This window comes from Sturnus vulgaris, chromosome 2 (assembly GCF_052056855.1).
Source record: "Sturnus vulgaris isolate bStuVul1 chromosome 2, bStuVul1.hap1, whole genome shotgun sequence".
Lineage (NCBI taxonomy): Eukaryota > Metazoa > Chordata > Aves > Passeriformes > Sturnidae > Sturnus > Sturnus vulgaris.
Window position 1 is genome coordinate 111,003,557 of NC_142244.1, and position 21,925 is coordinate 111,025,481.

General features: G+C 42.9%; 1 protein-coding gene across 1 annotated transcript in view; it reads left to right on the top strand.

The window, feature by feature from the left end:
- The window catches only part of OTC (ornithine transcarbamylase), a 45,597-nt gene extending 42,809 nt beyond the window's left edge, over positions 1–2,788 (top strand). Inside the window, exon 11 of the transcript XR_015801825.1 lies at positions 2,268–2,788. The gene's annotated coding sequence lies outside the window, so the exon portion shown is untranslated. The remainder of the gene's footprint in view (positions 1–2,267) is intronic.
- The last annotated feature ends 19,137 nt before the right edge of the window (positions 2,789–21,925 follow it).

Consider the following 21,925-nt stretch of genomic DNA (forward strand, 5'->3'; position numbering starts at 1 on the left):
ATTTTGCAGGCATTTCCATTGTGCTGCCCACACAGCAGTGCCAATTAAGCACGATGGTACAGGCGGCCAAGGAGATGAAAAGGCCTATTCTGAGGGTGTTTTGCCCCCACATTTACATGTGTGTGGCTGAGCTATTCATAGGCATTACGTGATCTCTGTAAATGGGACCGAGCATGAGAGGAGGAGGCAGTGTGAAGGGCTGGCCTGTCACTGGGGTTTGGATGCCAGCTCTGTCACTGCTTTGGCATGCTCTGACAAGTCACCTGCTCATGCCTCTGTTTCCCCACCTTTGAAACAGGGATAATTTTGCTTACCCTGTTTTCCAAGTGCTTTGAGACCGAGTGATAAAATATGCTATGCAATAACCATGCACTGTTGTTTTTCCTGTCCCATTCTTTCTCATTATGTGTCACTCTGTTTCATCTGTGGCTAAATTAGTCCATGGGCATCTGAAGGAATCGTACATCTTTCATTTTTCACAGCGTGATGGCAGAGGCGTTACAATGCTCTCTAACTTGCAGGTACTAATGCAGCACAAATAAAAATTATAATAAAAGCACTTCTCCTGAGAGCTGTGGACAGTGCTACAAAAGGGAATGCTAAGTGCCTGCACTCAATAATGGGGATCTAAAGTGACTTCTTGTGACATTTTATAGTCGGACAGTTGCCTGAAAAAGATCCCATATGGGATGTAAATTGCATGTTTTGCTACCATATGCTTGGGGAAGCAAGATCTGTTTGTTCTGTTAGAAGAGAGGAGCCTGCTGAATTCAAACCAGAACTCAGGTACACATCATGTTCATCCCAGCTTGTATTAGGCTGCAGCAGATCTTTATTCTTTTTCTTTTGAGTGCTGGACAGAGCTTGGTCGGGTAAGGCTGAGCTTCTGTCACAGGGAATTTGTTTATTATTTGTGAAGGGATGTATCACATCCTGGTTGTAAACTGTATTTTCACTCCTAGGGAAAAAAAACCATATGAGCTCCCCCATATAACATAGGAAGCCAATTTCAGGCATAAGCCTGACTCCATGAATCTTCTGACTTCATGAGCATTCCAATCACTTACATGAGGGCTGAATTTGGCCTGGGATGCACATTAGGACACTGGATTGCAATTTGAAAATGAAGAAGTTTCTCTTTAATCTTTTCAAGTTTCTTATATTCCAGGAAAGATAGGTAGAATGGGTAGGGAGTGCTGTCTGAATTTTCTCTATCCTCTTTTTCTCTTATAATGTTCTAGGGATTCTTGTTTCTTATTTAAGACCTGTAACAGTTTTATGGCTATGCATGAATACAAGAAATAATAATTTGGACGACACAGAAACTGCCAGACTGAACACATCCATTAGATTCTGATCTCACCTGTCTCTTGCTGTAATTCTAAAAACAAGGCAATTTTTGTATAAGAATTTATGTTTTGAGAGGAGCAGCACAATGGTTGAGGCCCTTAACAGTATCTGATTTCCTAATAGCACATTTCTCACTTGCTCTTTTAAAAATTTTATTTAAAGAGAGAGGATATTTTCCCGTAGGAAAAAAAATCCAGGCTGTTAGATTTTTTTTTTTTTTTAAAAGATCCATGTACTAGATCACAAGAAAATAGTTTTGCTTCCCAAACACCCATTGTACAGGTGTCATCTGAGGTTAGGGGACTTGCAACCACTCAGCAGCTGCATCAAACAAGATGCTACAGGGCAGGTGCTGCACTCCAGAGCCCTGCACTGCTGATAGCTGGGCATGGGTGAGCCCTGCTGGCTCCCCGTGTAGGCTGGGGGTAGAAACAGGCATTTCTGACACATGCATTTTGTCCCGGTGTGAACATCCAAAGCAGTCCAACAGGTAAACCTCTTAAGCCCAGCTACTGCTTTCTCCTGGCTGTAAACAGGCGATTTGTGACCAGCCCACATATGGACACCTCCAGTGAGAGACATTCCCCTCACACTGTTTCCATTTGGTCTCCTGAAGTTAATGACTGCTTTGAAAACGTGTAAATTGCTTTCCTTGGGTCACAAAGTGAGTCTGCACCACATCCCTCGGTGAAGCTTCAGATGACTCATTCCCACACTGGTCACATCCCAGTCTCTGCCTCTCTCTGCCGTGTTCCCGTCTCTTTCTCATTGCTTATTGTTGATAATGTGTCCAAATGAACACTTTCACTGTGAACGTTTGAAAGAGCCACTCACTGTCTTTCATTTACATGCTGATAAAAGTCATAAACCATGAAATAGTGTAGTCGTATATCATCCATGTTTCCACCTTCCTGCAGGGATTCAAGTCAGTCACCCAGGAAGAAATTTTAGGCAGTTCACCCACTCCTAGGCAAGGGCAAAGCATCTCTCCTCATCCTTTAACCCACATATGGACTGCCAACAGAGAGCATCACACTCACCCAAAGCATTTAAGAGTGAAAAAAGAAAAAGCAAGACAAGACTGTGAAAGAAGTTCCTGGAAGAGAAAAAGAGGAAAAAATAAAAGGAAAAAACCCCACCAACAGCAAATAAGAAAAGAAAAAGCAACTAAAGTGAGTTAAAAAGAAGTTTTCCAGGGATGCTGCTGAATGAAGCTTTTGTGGCATTTGGATGCTGTGGTACAGAGCAGAGAGCTCAGGCCATGCTGTGTGCTGCACCCCTTCAGCCCCTTTTCTGTGCCATTTCAGCACTGCTGTCTGTCTCACAGCTGCACCAGAACTAGGAGTAGTCAGAAACCAGAAGTCCCATCCTCAGGAAAGCTGCAGGCTTTCAAAATTTGGTTTCATTTTGAATCATAAATAAAAGTGACTTGCACTGATTTTATTTTTTTTTCATGGAGGCAAGCATTCAAACACTAAAGTCAAATTGTTTCCTTTAGGCTCATTAAATTAGACTTCATTTTGCATTTATGTAAAATAACAGTGTAATAAAACAGCAAAAAGGTAAGAACTGACTATTTCAACATATTTTGCAAACATTTTAATGGAAGCCATGTGTACCAGTAAAAAAATTCAGTTTTGTCAAACCAGCATTTCCCACCTGAAGAAAAAGAATCCCTCTAATATATCTCTGCCTTGTCTTTCCAGTACATTCACCTATTGGTTAAAACTAAGTGTTAAACAATCGAAAATATGTATCTGTCATGATCCTCTTTCGACTTCCTTTCTGGAAGGAAGAAGGCCATCCAGTGATTTATGGAGGCCTATGAAGAGCAGTAGAATTTTTTTCTGATGGAGACCAGCCTGAAGGTTTTTCATCTCTGTGTCATATCACGATTTAGGCTTCAGAGGCAAAATAGAGAAAGTTGGTGGGAGAGGAAGAAGGGAGGAACCATAAAACAGCCGTGCTGGATGGTTGCAGATGAGTAAAGGTTGACTCCACTGTTTAAAATCAAGCCAAGATAAATGTCAGATATTTATAACATCATTGCTTGTCATCATTCTCTTATCAATGTTGTGTAACATAGGGGCCAGGCATCCCTTGCATTCACACACAAAAAAAGCAGCACCACAGGCAGTAAGCAAGTAAAGTCCCAGATCATTCAGGAATGTAAATATTTTTTCTGTCCCTCTATGGGTCATTTACCTTCCCCTTCGTGGTCTCTTCAGGTCAGCATGGTAGAATAATGCATGTGACTGAGCATTTATGGAACTCTAATAACTTGCTTAGGCCAGAAAATGAGGTTGTGCATTGTTTGATAATCCAGCAATTACTAATAATCCTGCCAGTTTCCTTTGGGAAGGAACAATGATTCTGGGAGAGTCACTGCATGAACAAAGCATTCAAAATGCTTTTATGAAGTGGATAATATTTTATAACTAGTTCTGTAAATATATCCCTGGGCAAGGAGATTCAAATCAAGACTTTAACTAGGGAACACCTCCTTTGATGAAAAAAATATGTTCCTGAGAACAGTTGGAGCCATTTGCTGAGATAAATCAGATGCTACGCTCCACTTTTATGGGTTGCTAAACCCCAGAAATATATGGTATGTCTAGGATCTGTTGGCTGCATTCTTGTGCTATGAACACAGATATTGTAGTCCACTAACAAAGAAAAACGATGGACCCAGCAGGCAACAGCAAATATCTTATTTTCTCATTCTTACTGATTAGAGCTGAGAGAAAACTGCTCTGATGGAACCTCTGGAGCTGTCTGGTTTTTCCCATATTAGGTGTGAGCTGAAAGCAGCCTGGGTCTCCTATTGCCACTTTTACCCCTAGGAAGGGAAGTAAAGAAAATCACAGAGCTTTTATTAAGGCTTTTTTTTTAAGGGCAGAAGGCTCACTAGCTGTTACAAATACCTGGAAAGAATAATGGATTTTTAGGAATGCTGTCTCAAGAGACAATCTTAGAGACCACTTAGCCCCTCATGTCTCCAGCATCTCCAAGTTTATGAAAAACACACATTCTATTGTGGACACTGTCAACTTATATCAAGGGAAACAAAATCACTTATCTTAACAATAATCAGTGAGTTGCAAGAGCAACAAAAGAGGAAATACATGACATTGTCATTCCTCCCTCCTCCCCTCCCATGCAGGATGGGTTTTCTCCACAAAAGCATTTCTCACAAACATTTGAAGACTTTTAGCCAGGCAGCCAGGGAGCCATGGGGACATAATGTTTGTAGGTAGAAATGATCAAGGATGAGGATGATGTGAGCAAAAAAAAATACAAGTATAAAGTAATAAATACAGAAAGTATGTCTCAAAAGACATGTGAGGCATAATGAGTGTATAATGAGGAGACATCACAAAAGGATAACAACATGCTTTGCTGCTTTGCAACATCAGTTCAGGAGGCAGAGAAAGGTCCCCCTTCCAAGCAACCCCAGAAAAGATGGGATGTGAATGCCCTGCCCAGTTCACATCCTGTCTCATTTTCCTTAATTTTGTGTTTCTTGAGTGTGGTGGCTGCAAAGGCGAGGGACAGACACTCCAGGTTGTATTCCAGACACTTAATTGGCTCCAGTGAGATGCTCAGTGTTTTCTTATGGAGATCTTGTGTGTTCTCCCTCTATTGTTCTGCTTAGTCTGTGTTAGTATTTATGTTACAGTTGTTCTTCTGCTAATCAGTAAACGGCTTTGAAATTCTCCCGGTTGAATTATCAGCCAAAACTCAAAGTGTTGCTTTCCTTGGCAGCTAAGAGAGACATCACAACATTGCATCACACAGAAGAATTTAGCCCTCTCTTCTCACTTCTCTTTTTGTTCCCTTCACTTTTCTTTGGCCTGGATAGAAAGCAATGGTAAATATGTTATTAGCACTTATAGAACAATATTTCCATTGTGAAGTCTCCAGGACATATCCTATGCAATTTGTAATTTCAATTCGGAACTTTCAGACTAATTCTCTTATCAATTCCTCTGACTCAGCCTCATAAAGAAGAGAATTTGTCTGCAATTTTTTCTAAAGCCATTTTAGCCAGTTGAGCTATGTTTAAAAAGAAAGCTGTTTCTTCCTTCCCTTCTCATCCTGCTTCAGCATTGACACTGAAGTAGCCTTTTGCTGTGGAAATGTGCAGTTTCCTGGTGAGTGATGGGGGAGCTCCAACACACCTGCAGTGAGAACATGCCTTCCTCCATTTTTGTGCCAAACACAGAAAAGTCCCATTTTAAACTAATGACATTTTGGGGTGGCTTAGGGGTGGTTTTAAAAGTAGTGCCAATTAAATTAGACAAAAATGCTGCAGTTATAGAACTCTCAGTTTAGCAGCTTGGGTTGAAGTCATTAGTGTAATTAAAGTTTTCAGAGAATATTCCAGTGCTAATGGCACCATGTGGGGTAAGTGTGGACCTGCCTGTTCCTGTGCAGGCCAAGAGACAGGGTGGAATGCACACAACAAACAGGATAAAGAAGGTAAATTCACACCTCTCTATTCATATTATTTCTTTCTTCCACACACTTGACCCCACTTTTAAAAACCAGCACAGATATATCTTCTTCCACCCATTTTTACATCTTGCACATTGAGTTATGCTGATAGCTAAGAAAAGCATTTCTAAAGGTCAGAGAAGTGGTGGGTTTTTCCCACCTACTGGACCAAGCAAACTTAGGAAACATTAAAATGATCAATACTAACAACAGCAAAGAATACTAGGAACAAACTGCATGCTCCAAAGAAAGATCAGCAGGGCAAGGGGTGTACTTTTAAGTGTGTATAAAAGAAAAGGAAAAGAGCATTTTGTTGTGATCATTGCAGAAAATATACTTTTTCAGAAGTCTCAGAAATCAGTAAAGGGAAGATCTCCACACCCTTCCCACAGTACCTCCTCCTAGACTGGAAAGAAAGCAGCATTGACACATCTCTGAGAGTGAGCTGTGTGCAGTGGTTCTCACATGGGTGCAGCAACACCACCACAAAGCCTGAAGCAGATGGCAGGCACGTGGGTGGGGAGCGGATTGTGGAGTTCTAACATGGGAGAACGTTGGTTATTAGAGCTACAAATGTGCAGGGACTTGGCTTCACCCGTGTTTAGCCCCCCTTTGGTGCACAAGCCTATGAGACACAAACACTCTGGAGGGGTATCAGCCAGTGGGAGGAGTGTGGTGGGACACCAACACTCTGAGATGATTAATAGCAGCATGGTGAGAGCTGCCATTTATATTTAGTTATTCTTCTCCTCTGTGTTATGAATCATCTGACACACCAGAAGCTGAGAACAGATTGTGCAGAGTTTGAAGTGCTCATGACAGGGTGCTACTCAGGTAGCACAGGGCATGCTGGCCCTGTAGTGATCCCTGCAGGCCTGCTCTCCTCTTCTTCCAGACAGAAGTACAGGCAAAGTGTGTCACTGCTCCTCCTCTGGGCAGCTCACACAGGCTTTTGGAATGTGGAGACAGGGGGCTGACAAATATCCAAGTCGTGATTCAGGTCTGGAAGTGGGAAGAAGGCACACACATGGATCCAGAAGCTGGGAAATACCCCTGGATCCCACAGAAAAGGCACGAATCTGAATCTGAAATTAGCAATGGATTGGTGAACCAGTAGTCCAGACAATTTTTGAAATGTCAGCGTTCTTCAGGCGCCTACTTTTCCACCAGTACCTTCATCAGAAATCTGTAGCACAGAGCAGCTTGGGATGCTCTACAGAGCCTGCTGGAGAAAGATGCATTTGGGGCAAAGGAGTGGCCTGCAGCCAGTCCAGCAGAAGGGGCAGGGAATCACATTACTGCCTCTTTCTACATTCACATCGTTGAGATATTTCTGCATGAGCATAAAAACAGAGGCATCACACAGAGACCAGGAATTGTATCAGAGGTAATGATCTGGTGGAACAACTGGCCTTTTTCTGTCCTTGATGTTTAAAGTGTCCCATATGGGGACAATAGGCAGTGTCAGTGTCATTCTCTGTCACTAGAGCCAGCAGGAGGTACTCAGACACAAAGACCCCAAGAATGGGATCACAGCTCTGCATACAACATTGAGTATGGTTGCACACACCCATGCTCATATATCCACCCCTGAAAATAACAGTGAACATGAAGAAGGTTAATCCAAGTATGTGCCAGCTCCAAGTGATGTGAGGCCACTCAGGGCAGGATTTGCACTGCAAGGCCCTGGCTTTTCAGGACAGTGGGCTCATGGTGGGCTACCCTTACCCTAGAGCCCAGGGTCATGTTCTGTAACATTAAATATCCTTTTTTTTTAACTTGCAGCACTTTTGCTAGATGAACTCCCACTTAGTACTGCAAATTCCTAACACTAGGAGTTTGTCTGTTAGCAAGTATTGGAGAAAGGCATCTCTGAGCCCCCACAGGCACACTGCTTATGATGATGCCATTTCAGAAGATCCAGGGATAGGTGCAATATGCAGAATATTATTCCAGGAATGTCAACAGCATCAGGGCCAAGAGGTCTCCTGAAACTGCTTAGAAGGAAAAAAAGGCAATCACTCATTTTCTCTCAGTGCTCATACCTAGGTTATATAACATGTCCTGGTCACTATTATTTTTATCTTCCCATCTTATCCCCGTGGCAGATGGTTCACCTTGTGTTAATTTGATTCATAAGATTTCTGGGATAGAGAATGGATCTCACTGTGCTTGCAGTGTGTACATCTGGCATTTCCTGGCTTTCAAGTGCTTGACTATGCAGCCTAAATAAATACAGGTTTTGTACTGAGATATTTGTAATACATTTGTATTGCTATATTTATATTAATAATGTATCATTAAACATTGGAGGAAAGTAATTTGAAATGCAAAATGAAGAGAGAGGTGGATACGAAAAAATTATAATGCTGTAAAATGTAGAAAATTGCAATATATTCACAAGGTAACTGAATTAGGTTTTGCAAAATGAATTCTACATACAGAACTTTTAATTTTCAAGTGTCTGACTTTGCAACTTGTTTCTTAACATAATTTTTTTGCATGCTTCTGTTTTTAAATGTAATTTTCTGGTTTTTCCCCTGGAGTGGAAAATGATGAACAACAAATTATATGTAACTGTAGCAACCTGCTATCATTGTGAGAAGGACCTGAACTCCAGACACAGACACAGAGGATGGGACTTGCCTCCAGACCCAGACCCCAAAATTTGGGTGTTGCTAGAATAGCTGTCCACATGTGAAACACTTACCTATCCTGCCACTGTAGTCACTGGGGTCTACAGGACTTCCCTAAAATGGGATGTCTGGTGAATTCACAGCTCCCCAGGTCCTACTAAATGGCTCTCCAGTGACAGTACCAGGAGCTGAGACATTCACCCCACCTGCAGGTGCCTGTTGTGGGGGTAGGTGTGTTTAAGTGTCTGAAAGTGGAGATAAAGAGGAGCACCCTAATCATGGACTTCTGGTGCTGTATTACACACTCTAAGGAACCCCATTAACTCTCCAGCCACTTCTCCAGAAGATTGTGGGTCTCCTTTTCCTTCAGCCACAGGGAGATCTGCAGGAGAGATGTCTTGGCTTGCAAAGCAGGATGTGACCTAAAGTATGTATTCTATCATCAACTGTTGAAAGCAGGTAGGGCAGTCATGTTTATCTTTCCCATAACCCATCCTTCCTCCAGGGAGATATCTTCTGTTAATGGGTCATCAAGTCCCAGTGCATGACTGATAAAATGACATCATCCCATTGGGAGATGCTCCAGCCAGGGGGAGGAGCCAAGCATTTCCTACCTAGGTAAAATCTGAGATTTGGAACATCAGAGCAGCCTTTTTCCACTGGATTCCAGAGGAAAACCAGACCCTTCCACATCATCACTGGACCTTTGGAGGAAAACTGCAACTTCTACAGGAGCACTGCTTCAACTGACCCACATCTGTCACTGCAGGAGGATGTAGCCACCATTGAATGGGACTGCTACCAACACCCTGACTGACTGACACGGTGTCAGGTTGTATTCTGACTCTGTCAGTGTTTTGGGGCTTGGTTTTTTTTGTATTACTGTATTTCTATTTTTATTTTCCTAGTAAAGAACTGTTCGTATTCCCATATCTTTGCCTGAGAGCCCCTTAATTTCAAAATTTTAATAATTTGGAGGGAGGGGGTTCACATTTTCCATTTCAAGAGAGGCTCTTGCCTTTTTTAACAAACACCTGTCTTTCAAGGCCAGACAGAAGAGGGTGTCTGAAACAGCACCAGTTGCCTTTGGACAGCAGAACTGAGACCCCAGTGTCCCCTCCAGGCTGGGGAATGGATACCCCCAGGATTTCTGTGCTCAGCTCACTCTTTGCTTACCTCTGGAGACAGGAGATCCCTGCAGTGTGGGGAGGGAGGAGGGGGAACACTGCTACAGGGTTCAGAAAAATGTGTAATTGTGTAATTTCTCTTCTCACCACTGATTGCTTCAGCAGAGATGCTGAGGTCTCCCAAGAGGAGTAAGATGAGTGGTTTTGCTACAGCCACAGCCTATCCTCAGGAAGCTGATGGCTGGCAAGGAAACAAGTCTTTCCCAAAGATTAAAATTAAGGGTGATATTTTGAGGACAATATACTTCTTCACAAAAACCTAACAAGAATTTCACTCTTTCAGCCAAAAGGCTTTGCTGCTGCTGAAAATCCAGCTCCCCTCACCCCACGGCAAAACACTGAATATATGAAAGTTTCTGGTGAAACGTCATGATGGTCTTTTGTAATGGAAAGCATTAAGCAATGTAAAATGACAGGGCCCTTATCCTCTCCTCCTGAATTAATCAGAAAGTGGTTTAGGCTTTTAAGAGAGGATAACGAGGACAGAATTTCTTATCATGAACACTATGCCATTTACACGGGTGCCTGACAGGCAAATCATCTTGGAAGTGGTGAGTATTGTTGTGCCAAGCACCTCTGCTGGTTTGTGTGATGCTCACCGAGCCTGGAATGCAAAATCAGCTGCTCTGATGGAAACTGCAACTCTGTGAACTATTTTCAGAAGACACTAACGAGATTTTGCTTTGCATTTATCAGTACAAAGTGGAAAGCCCAAGGAAGATAGAAGGAACAATTGCTGTCTTGCAAAAATATAGCTGCATCTACATAAACCAAAATTTTGAGTTTACCAAGAACAAAAAAATTGGTTAAAATTATATTAAATGGGGCATAACATGATTTGATTCAAATCTGGCCCTGTCCTGAATTAGAATGTGGCAAGTTTGTCTATGGACATCTCTTCTTAGTCATGCTACAGGCATGTCTACAGCATCACAGTTTGATGCTCTGTCACTTGTCCTCTTGGCTGACAAAGACCTGCTGCCACATTCCCAAAATGTGCACAGCTGACAGGTGGTCACTTCCTTGACTGTGCCATCCAGGAACATACTCTGACACAGAGTCTTGCTTGTATCCTGTTTAACTGCAGCTGACACACTCACCTAGCTATGTTCAGCCTGGAGATGACACTTCAGTGAGATGTCACACCCTCTCTATTAATGGCATCCTCAGCCACATGTCACCACAGCAGCTGAAAGCCTGACTTGTTCTGAAAGGGGATATTAGAACACAGGTTTTGCTTTCTCCCAGGGTGTTAAGACTTTATCCCAGCTTCCTGCAATCAGAGGTTTTATGTTTCCCCATGCTGCTTCCCAACTGCTGTGTTTAAGTGCTGCTAATGATAGCTTTTGGTGCCCTTGTTGCTGGGCATTTGCATCAGCAGCTGTGCAGGAGCTGGAACAGGCTCGTGGCTCTCCCATGGCAGTGGCAGAGCAGCCAGAGTCAGAGGGCTTGTCTTCCAAGCTTCCTCAGCATGCCAGCTATGAATGGCTTTCTTTTTCTTCGTGTGTAGCCTCTACATGCTCAGGGCTAGAAAGCAGCTCAGAGGTGTCTGGGAAGTGGGTTGGACAGTGTGCTCCAGCTGGAATGACCCATTAATTCATCTCTGTGTGGTGCTGAACTCAGCTGGGGCTGAGGCCAAACAGTGAATGAGTCCACTCAGGCATCAGCATGAAGCTGAAGCAATAACCACTGCACATTCCTGCCTGTGTTACAAATAATTAGTGTCTCACCCCTCAAAAAATCTCTGGGAAAGTCCCTGGTGTTGTCTACCTTTCTACTTCTCAGCTGCCATATTTCAGACTTTGGAAGATGGGGCCATATTATAATGGACCAACTTGTTATACTGCCCATTAGCAAAAGGCCACTGTGACCTCTGCAGAAAACTACTGGAGTGCTATAAAAAATTTAATAAACTTAGTCATAAAATATGAATGGGTTAAAAAAACAATTCTTTGTTTAAATATTTTGTTTTCAGCAGAGCACAGAGCTGCCCACAGTGTGCTATTAAAATACAGTTAGCCAGAATATTATATACTGATGGAAAACCATAACAGCAATAGAAGAGCTGTGGTATGGAACCAAATCAAACCATGTATTTTGTAACAGCTGAAATGCACCCTGACTCTAACTGATTACTACATTACTGCTGTAGCTGCTGCATGGACATGCTGGGAATGTATAAAGAGTTGCTCTCACTGTTACTCAAACGCTTTTCTCTGTGGAATGACAATTTCCCATTTTTCAGTCTCCAGCACTCCTTCCTTTCCGTTCAGATGTGCTTAATTATTCAGACCCATTTAACTATTTGTCCTGCTGCAGTGTGATTCATACATCAGGACTCAACACAGTAACTGTCTTAGCAAGAAAAAAATATGATGTCATCCAAGACACCCTCTTCTCAACTGGTCATCCTTTCATTTTCTAGTGGAAAACCCTTTAGCTTGGTTTTATCTTACCAGCAAGACAGAAGTTTTACTGTTTCAAAGTATTGGTTTTTTTGTTTGTTTTTTTTCTGTAGCTTTTGGGTACAGTACACAGCTATATTTGTCTCCTATTTTGTTCTTGTTTTTTCCACGCATTTCTCCTAACAAGCTTAGAGCCATGCTGACTGCCATCAGTTCTCTTCATTTTTCCTCCTATATAGTTGAAGACATTTCCTCTCCCAAGTCTTGCCATTCTCAGCCTGCTCAGAACCACCCCTCTAGTGGAGAGAAGAAAGTCCTTTCCAGGTATTTTGACTTTTCTGGAATAAAAAATATTGTACAGATTTTTTTTTCCCTCCACAAAAAATAACTAACTTTTGGCTTTGTGCATAAATCAAGACAAGGGTGGAGCAATTTGTCATTTGTCTGGGTCTTCCTCAGGGGCTAGGTCAGAGGCTAATGTGTTGCTCCCTAACTTTCTACATTTACATTTTCTTCCTACAGCTCCTCTGGAAAAAGTTATTGCCTGAGGCTATGGCTTTATAGCATCCTGAATTGCTCCTCCTCTGAGGCAGGGGGATCTCAGGGGCAGCAGCTGGGTTAGGAGAGAGCCTGAGGAGACTCCTGCTCCTCCCTCCACTCTGGTATAAACACACTGGTCTCCTTTTCCTCAGATTCTTTTGCAGCAGCTGTGCCATTTGTCTGGCAGAGGGTGCTCACTGAGCCTTTCAGATACTACCCAGTACCCCCTGAATAGAGTTATTGGCAGTGCACAGATTTGAGAATTTGGGAAATTATGGGCATTTCTTGAGTTAGCCTCTATAGACTCACCAAAACTGTCCCAGTAGAGAAATTCATTACAACCTTTTGCCGTCTGAACATTGATCCTATCAGGTATTAAAGATGAGCAACTGAGCATGCAACTCTCATCCATTTCCCTAAATCCTCACTATGGCTTTTGGAGTATGAGGGATTTTTTTCCTTTTAGCTAGCTACAAATATTGGGATCTTGTTGTTTCTGTCTGCTGGAGATGTGGGGAATGAGGTCCTTCTGAAATCTTCACAGAGTAAGGGCTGCTCTTCTGTAGACCATGGAAACAACCCAGCACACATCAGGCAGAGGATGTATGATAATGACAATGGGGAATCCAGCAAATACAGGTCCCCATGGTCCCTGCAGCACAGGCACTGCTTTTTCTCCATGTTCCTGAGGGAGCAGGACAAAACTGGGAGAAGTGCAGCTCTCTGCCTCTTTCCATGAGCACACACACACAAAATCCATGTCATGAGTCAGTGAAGACAGACACAGACCAAGCAACATTCATTCAGTCCAACCATGACTGACATATCTGACAATATACAAACCCTCTATTTGAGCCCTCCACATGGAGTTCAGCCAAATCCCCAAAGATTTTCAGTCATAAATCATTAAAAAACCAGAATTTATTTTTCTTAGCTTGAAAATAAATTAAGAAATTGTCAAGAGTTTAGAAGACAGGAATTGCATGAGTTTTGAGGGTAAGATTGAGGGCAGGTTAATCTTAGGACCAAGCTGTTTCCAGATAGGCAGAACCTCCAGGCAGGTTTAATGTAGCAACTGGTGGGAAAACCACACCTTTCAGTGCAAAGAAAGGAAGGGAAGAGACAGGAGGAAAGAAGGTGCAGTAGTGGGTATAGAAGATGACGTAAAGATTACTCTGGTTTCTAGGCATTCAGAAAGCCTCATATTTCTGTATCACCCAGCTTCAAGTCATAGATACCTTTTGCCATTAACACAGATTTTGCAGACTGAAAGAAATAGGTATGTTTTCTACACAGACTAAGAAACAAGAGTTAAAAATAACCCATAGAGTCAAATAATTCTAAAATTCAATAATTAAGTTACACTTAGTACTTGCACTGTACATTAATTTCAGAGCAGTGCCTGAACAGTAGTTAATAGCCATCACAACAGCTGAAAGACTGTATACATATTATCACTCATTTATAAATATGACAAAAAGGGGAGGGACAATAAGTGAAGTGCCCAAGGCTACTGAGGAATTATAGGAGAAGCAAGATGAGACAGTGGCTATCTTTGAACATCATCTACACTGGTCTGCAAAATGGGCTGTTCTTCACTCCACTGGAAGGTGAGCACAGCCTTCCACCATTGGGGAGTGGGGGAACATTCCACTACTGCTGGCTGCTTTAAACAGCTGCAGGAATGGTGGGCAATGGCACCGTGGATTCTTTGCTCCACAGTCCCAGGGCCAGATAATAACACCCCCATGCACCACCTCTCTGCAAAGGAAGTATGGTTCAGTTACCAGCAGCTCAGGGCAGAGCTGGAATCAATTAGCTCTGCATTAAAAAATACTTTTTAAAGAAAAAAATCTATGTTAAACATTAATACTGGGAAGTAAGTTAACTATTACACAAGAGCAGAACATAGTACAAAAGGACTTTATACACACAGGCAAGTTTGTGAACATAAGGTAAAATCCAGGCCCCACTGAAGTCAGTAGGATCAAGATTTTATCTGCTTAGATTAAATGAATTTAGTAATTTGTCCACAGGTTCTTAGCCTGTAGAGGACACCATATGGTTCACCACTCTCATTATTAAAGCACAGGGACAAGGAAAATGATGGAGGGCTTCCATTTCCTAGGATAGGTTGGTAATAATACAATATTTCCATCACCCTGCAAGAAGGTGACATAAGTGCTTCACTAGCCATCCTTTCTAAACCACATATTTCTCCTTCAGCACTGCTCTCAGAACTGTTATGGCAGCATTTATACTCTGCCAGAATCAGTTCTCTGTGAGTAAAAAATGAGCAGACAGCACAGCAGCTACATGTAACTGGGTGCTCCTCTTCATGTTTTCAAAGGCTGGCCATGGGACGTCTGTGGCAGGTTTTCCCCCTCATGTGAACAGGCTGGTGGCCCCAACCACCAAAGCAGAAGCTGTGCAGACAGCCTGGCTGTAACTGGGCTTTCTAATTTTAAAGTCACACTATATTACCACTGGTCAAATTCTTCAGGGCGCTGAAATCGATCTCTGCAGTAAAGCTGCACCCACGGATGCTGCCCACGTGATCCTGTTTAAATTGGAGCACCACAGAAAAGACAAATTGCTGTGATTGCTTTTATTCCACTCTCTACAACAGATATTTTCCAGCCTGTTGGGTTGATAGGAGAGAAAAGCAGAATAATCCTTGACTGTCTTGAACTGTGTCAGCAGATGCCTCTGGTGCCTCTGGTCAGAGTTCGTGTTTTCTGGGATAGTTTGGCTTGCTCATAAAATATAGCTTTGCTTTCTTTAGGAGCACAAAGAGCAGAAATGGTGATACAGCTACACACCCAAGAACAAACTGTGTTGTTCAAATCACTGTACCTGAATTACTGTGCAAGAAAATTCCTTCTAGGGCCAGCACAGCTTCCTACGGCCACGCATGAGCTTTGAGAAACTTGAGCAACTGCTTTAATGCGTGACCAGATCCAGCTGTCACTCACTCACAGTTGCAAAGGTTATTGCCCCCTCAGCAATGTGAGGTGAAGGAAATATCATCTCTTATTTGGTGGTTCCAAATTTCGATCCACAGCATTATTTGAAAGTTTTAATGTGCAGGACTGGGAATGGGAGCAGATGTAGGTGGGTGCACGTCTTCTGCTGATTCTTAAAAGGTTGTGACTTTGAACAGAGGGACAGAGCAGACAGCTGGAAGCAATAACATCTTAAACTGCTACAGCAAGGGTTACCATCTGACAAAACCCTTTGTAATGAAATTGTATACATTGACTTGAGAAATACAGATGCTATTATCATCTGCTAAAGCACCAAAAAATAGAGAGAATATGTGGTAAATTTCCTCTGTGGGCCAGCATTGCCCCAGGACTTCTGTGGCTGAAACCAGGACTCAACCCTGGTGCTTTCTCTTTTGTGCTTTCCCTTTTCAGTCAGTCTCTAGCAATGGAGGGGGTGATGTTTTCCTGAGCTTTCCTGTGCTTGCTGTTAAGGAGATCTGCAGACTGGGGCTTTTCTGGTGCTCACCTGTGTGAGCAGGAACAGTACAACCCTGGGACCTGTCCTGACAGACACCTGAACATGTAAAGAATGTCTGATTACCCTGACCAGTCTCTGGTTGGAAGGTGAGAGTGATGGAGCCAGAAGCAGAAGGGGCAAGAGCAAAATTGCTCCAGTTAAGGGCAGTCAGTGCCTTGTCCCAAAATACCCTGAGTCCTGCTCAATGACTACTTTTGTTATTAGTGCCATATTGCAGAGAACTGAGCCTCTGCTGCTTCCCAGATGAGACTCAGACTCCCTCTTGCTGACTTTCCTGCTGAGCCCAGTGAGCTTTGGGAGCTAGACCCCTTTAAGGATTGCAGAGGCATCCCCTGCCAACAGGAGGGACAGAGGATTCCTCATGCTCCCTCCCTGGCTCCCCTCCATGCTGAGGTTGGCATGCTCTCATATCAGACAAAACCAGATCTTCTTGGGCTGAGGAAAGCACAGAGCCAAAGCTGTTTTCATTCAAGGCACATTTTCCACTCCCTAGTCCTATTACATGGTGAGATGGGAGATGAAGAAAAAGATGAGGTAATGCCACTGCCTTTTCTTTAAAAAGCTGCTGATCCTCCTCAGAAAAGCAGTACCTCTGGTGGAATGAGTCATCCAGCATTTCCTACTCATTTCTTAAATTATCAATGGAGAGAAAGAGAGATGCACAATCAAAGATGCTGAATTAGTATCTGGAAGCTTCTAGGGATGCCTTCTGCCCTCTCTAAATGGTAGAGAGAATTTTCTTTAGAAAGGCTGAAATAAATGTTTCTATACCATGGGCTAAAGATGTGAGAGGCAGGATGGTGCTGACCTAAATTAGATCATAGAATCATAGAATATTCTGAGTTGGAAGGGACCCACAGGATCACCAAAATCTAACTTCTGGCCCCATACAAGACAGCTCCAAGAACCCCACCATGTGCCTGACAACACTGTTTAAACACTTCTTGAGCTGTGTCAGGCTTGGAGCTTTGACCACTGCCCTGGGGATGCCGTTCAGTGCCAAAGCACCCTCTGGAGGAAAAACCCAATACCTGGGTGCTTGTTTATGCTTGGACAACACCCACTCTGAAAGACACAGTGTAGGATTACATCTGTGGTGCTCCAGCTGCTGACTGGACCTCAGCTCATGGGACAAGTCCAGGGGCAGACACAATGTCCTGTAGTAAGGGTGAGGAATTCTGGCTGCCAGAAGACCACCCTGTTTCAGGTTCTACCTCTGCTACTCCTCCTCACAGGCTGATGTGAACAAAGCCTAAATGAGGTGGCATTTATCAGGCAGTTTGCTCCCTTCCCTTGTGGCTCATCCTGCTCCTTTTCTCCCTCCTCTCTTACCACTGTTTTCCTTCTTGCTCTTCCTCTTACTCAGCAAGCTGCTTGCTTTCCAAGGATAGCTTTGCCCTGAAGGTCAGAGCTACAGCTAGCAGCTGTTTTATTTCTTATTAGTGTTTGAGGAGTTCCCTCCCTGCCTCCTAGGTCTGCCTGCAATCCCTGCAATGACATATCTATAAAATATCTGCACCTCCAGTCTAATGACACAAACTAGATTTCAAGGCTATTGTACTAACAGGGTATCTTAGCAACAAATATTTCTTTTAATAACACTATTCCCAGCCATGTTAAACAAGCACCTACTTCAATAGTCAGAATGCCCTAGAACATTTTATTTTGTACCACAACCCACCTTCTGTTGGCTCATCTTCACTTTAAAGAGTTACTAAAGTCAATGCCATTGTCCCAGAGAGGTTGTCCCCAGTGACTTCCCAACGTTTTAGAGCAATACCCAAAAGAAGCAGGCCACTGCATTCCTGCTGACCACCCACACATATTTGATCTGGGGGCTTTCCTCTCACTATCTGCTAGAAATTTCTTGTTGCTGGTGCTGATCTGCTCAGAGGAATTGTTGAACGGATTTCTTGCATTGTTCATTTAATGCATATCTGAAGACTGCAACACTCCAACTGCTCCCCCATCAAGGACCACCAGGCTGCTGCCTGCTCTTCTCCCAGTGCATCCTTGACTGTCATCCTCTCCTTGAAGCTGTCAGGAAGCAACAAGTGACATCCCAGCAAACTTCCCTGCTACTGCTCGCTCATGCTGCTCACCCAACTTGCCATGAAGCTTTACCATCCATTTCCTCTGGCCCTTATTAGGATTCCAGGAAGGATTTTTCTTTAAAAGAAATTTCCAATTTCCTCTTGAAAATTAGCTGTAGTGGAAACATTCACACATCAGAAATAATGGCTAACATAACCACCTAGCTTTACTGTTTTATTGTCATTGTACATTTTGCAATTACCTTTTCCTCTCCCCTGCTAGCTAAGCCAAGAGACTGACTGTGACATCAAACCATAATTTGTATGGTCATCGTTATAAATTTATGAAAGCAAGTAATAGTTTGTCTTATGGAATAAAATAACACAGCATGAAATTAGAGTAGCTTATCTTCATATTCCTTGGACAGCACATTGTTGCTCCCTGATGGGTTGAAAGCTCTTTCTTTTGATAAACTCACTAGTATCTGCCTCTGTACTCTCCTAGTGAGATATTTTAGTGACAGAAACATCCAGAAATGTTTTTCTCAGCATCGCCCTATAGAAGATAAACCCAGCCCTTCTTGTCCCCAGCACTCACTGGGTTCCAGTTTTGTTTCAGGAAGGGAATACTGTGGTCATCAGAAAACACAGCCTCTCCTAGTGCATAGTCACCTGGGGATTGTTGAGCAATACGTTCTTCAGTTCTCTCTATTTTTCCCCTTATTGCCTCCTGTTAATTTGTGTGTCAGCAGCAGTGAATCAAGTGGCATCTGAGCAGTTCTACTCCAGGGACTCAGCATGATCCAGCCTGGGCCAGTGAGCACTTTCCTGGCTCCTGGGGATGGTCCACCACATGCTCAGCACTTGCTCAGCTCCTAGACACAGCTGCTGGCTCCTCACTGAATTGCTCCACTTCCAGGTTGACTTTAGTCTGTGTATTTTCTCTCTTCCACCTGCCACCCTCCTCCCCCAGTTACAAATGAATGTTTGTGTACAGCTCAAGGAGAAACACCTTTCACAGCTTCATAAAAATAAATGATGTCAGCCTGCTGCTGAGTTAGTCAGGAAGTTCTGCTGAGGACAAGAGCTGCTCTAAAGCTGCCATCATGCAGTATTTAGAAATCCCACCTGTGCTAGAGGGTGGACCTACTATGCCACAAAGTGTGTGCATGGACAGGGGAACTGGTAATGACACCCATCTCCCTGGAAACAGCCACAGGACTTTAAAAAAATGTTATGGCAAGAATCAATGGACGGGTCAGCACTTCTTATGTTGAAAGAGGAATATTGCTCACCTCTCTCATTCTTGTTTGGTAAGGGTCAAAGTCCAGACCAAACATGTGGTGTGACCTGTGCTGCTCCCCAGACAAGTGAAAGGAGTATTTTGGGTTGGATGCCAGACACTCGTGGTCTGAAAACAACTCTTCCTCTGATTCTCTTAGCATAACTTCATTAGTGACAAGGACTGAGAGTGAAAGTGACACCCTCATCATTTGATTTGATTGCTTATTGTGTTAATTTGGTACGGAAGCACTAAGAAGCTATTAATCCATTGATTCATTTTTACTTGAGAACATAATTTGATTACTATATTTTTTGCATTTTTATTAGCTTTGTAAATAAACTAAGTAGCATGCTTGCTTTCAATTTATGTTTGCTCTATTATTCGGTTTCATAAATTATATAAAAAAGGCCACTGAGCTGCTTAGGTTAGACCACTCCAAAGACAAGCCTGCCTAACTTGGCAAAGGCAAGTCTATCCATGTAGCTCTTCTTTCACTTTATCCATATACAGCATATACAGCTTTACTCTGTCCAGCAGCACTTACCCACTCCCCCATTCATAAAGCACAGCTGGCTCCTCCAAATGCATCACAGTTCTATTTTCTAATGTGTGAGCCACATTTTTTTGCAGCTGCATTAACCAACCTTTGCCAATGTTCCTCTAAGCCAGTCCCAGCCCAAAAACACACTCCAGTTTTTCTAGGTGGAGTTCTTCTCATTCACCCACAGTAGCTGCTCATATATATGCACATACAGCCCTATAAATTAGGGCAACCTGAATTCATAAAATCAGGCAAGCTGTTGGTGTTTTGGGCTGTTTTTAGCACTGCTGCTCAGCTGAAGCAGGAAAAATAGATGCAGGCTAGGCATTTAACTCGCTGCTCTCCAAACACAAAGCACTTTTCACCATTTCCAAGGTGTTCACTTCCAATTTCAGATTCTAGGAGAATCTGACACCTGTTGTAAGGCAATACCTCTTGTGATAAATTTGCTTTTTACAGGTCTCAAAAGAGAAGATGCCATGAAAGCTATAGTGTTGAGTGCTGCTTCATAAACTGGCCTAAATTTAGGTTTTGTTATTTACAGCTAGAGCAGCAATGCTTTTCAAAGCATTGGTTGGATTGTAGCTAGGAAATTGAAAATGAGAGACCTGACCTTTAAAAATGTGACCTCTTTGTCTAATGAAAGTATAGCCACCTATTCCTCCCTCCTGTGAAGGCCGACCTTCACCCTTTGGGCTTTGCAACATCATCACCCTCAGTGTGGCCTGGGAGAATGAAATAATCTTCCCTCTAGAGACTATCAGTGTTTCCTGATCATGAACACTGACAGTGAGTCATCAATTAGATAATCAGTTAAGTATAAAGCTGGAAATTATCTGGGAAAATGATGGAGAAAGATCCCATCAAATATTTGTGCCTAAGTAGACAGGGATCCTGCTCAGCCAGGCTTAAATCCATTTGTTTTTATGCAAACATTTCAATGGCCACTGTTTGTTCACAGGGAAATGTGTAGAGGGGCCATTCATCAGTGCTTGCACATGAACAAATCCATGCTGCAGGAATTGGGACCAACATGGTTTAACCCTCACTGTGGGCAGGGGGTGTTTGGGAGAGATCAGGGAATAAAGCAGGCAACGCTTTTAGTCCAGACCCATGTGACAGATGCCTGGTGGTGGTGAGGAAGAGGAGCAATCCCTGTGAAGTGGTGAAGTCCTCGACCAGAATCAAGGTGCTTTTGGTGCTGAGCAGGAGCACAGGATGAGCAGGGAGGATGTGAGCTGGGCAGAAGGTGCAGCTAAGTAAAACTCTTTATGTGCTCTGCCCCACTCTAGCTTTGACCTTAAAGATCACTGAGATGGACTTGTTTGGTTGGGAGAGGGGGACACTGATAACTATTTAGTACATGGTTCAAAACCTGACTCCTGTCTGGATGAAATGGACAGCTACCAGCCCTGCTGTCCAGAGATAAGTGTGGAAAGATAATTGGGTATCTTGGCAAGATTTCTGCTGGAGCTGAATTCAAACTGCAAACTAATATATCACTTGCAACTCTTCAATCCCTATTACTCTCTTTGCTATCTTGAATCAAAGTCCTCTGTCTTCTGGAGTTCAGTGCTTATTTTAACTGAGACATTTTTCCTGAAGAGCAACTCTCCAATTTAGGGACAGGCAATAAATTAATAAAAAGATAGGTATAAATCATCACTTGTGACTTGGAATAGCTCTGCAATTATTCAGGTCTATAAGCCTTAGCTAATGTTTCTAATGTAATATTCTGCCATGAGATTTAATTTGCCTCATACGAGTCATTTAGTAACCTAAGCATAGACATAGAACTGACAAATGTCTATTAAACCACTATGTCCAGATACAATGGGGTGAATTTGTCCATCACTAGGTATTATGGCAACACTGAGCAGATGATTTTGGATAGATAGCCTCAGCTATAAACTCTATTAGAGGTTT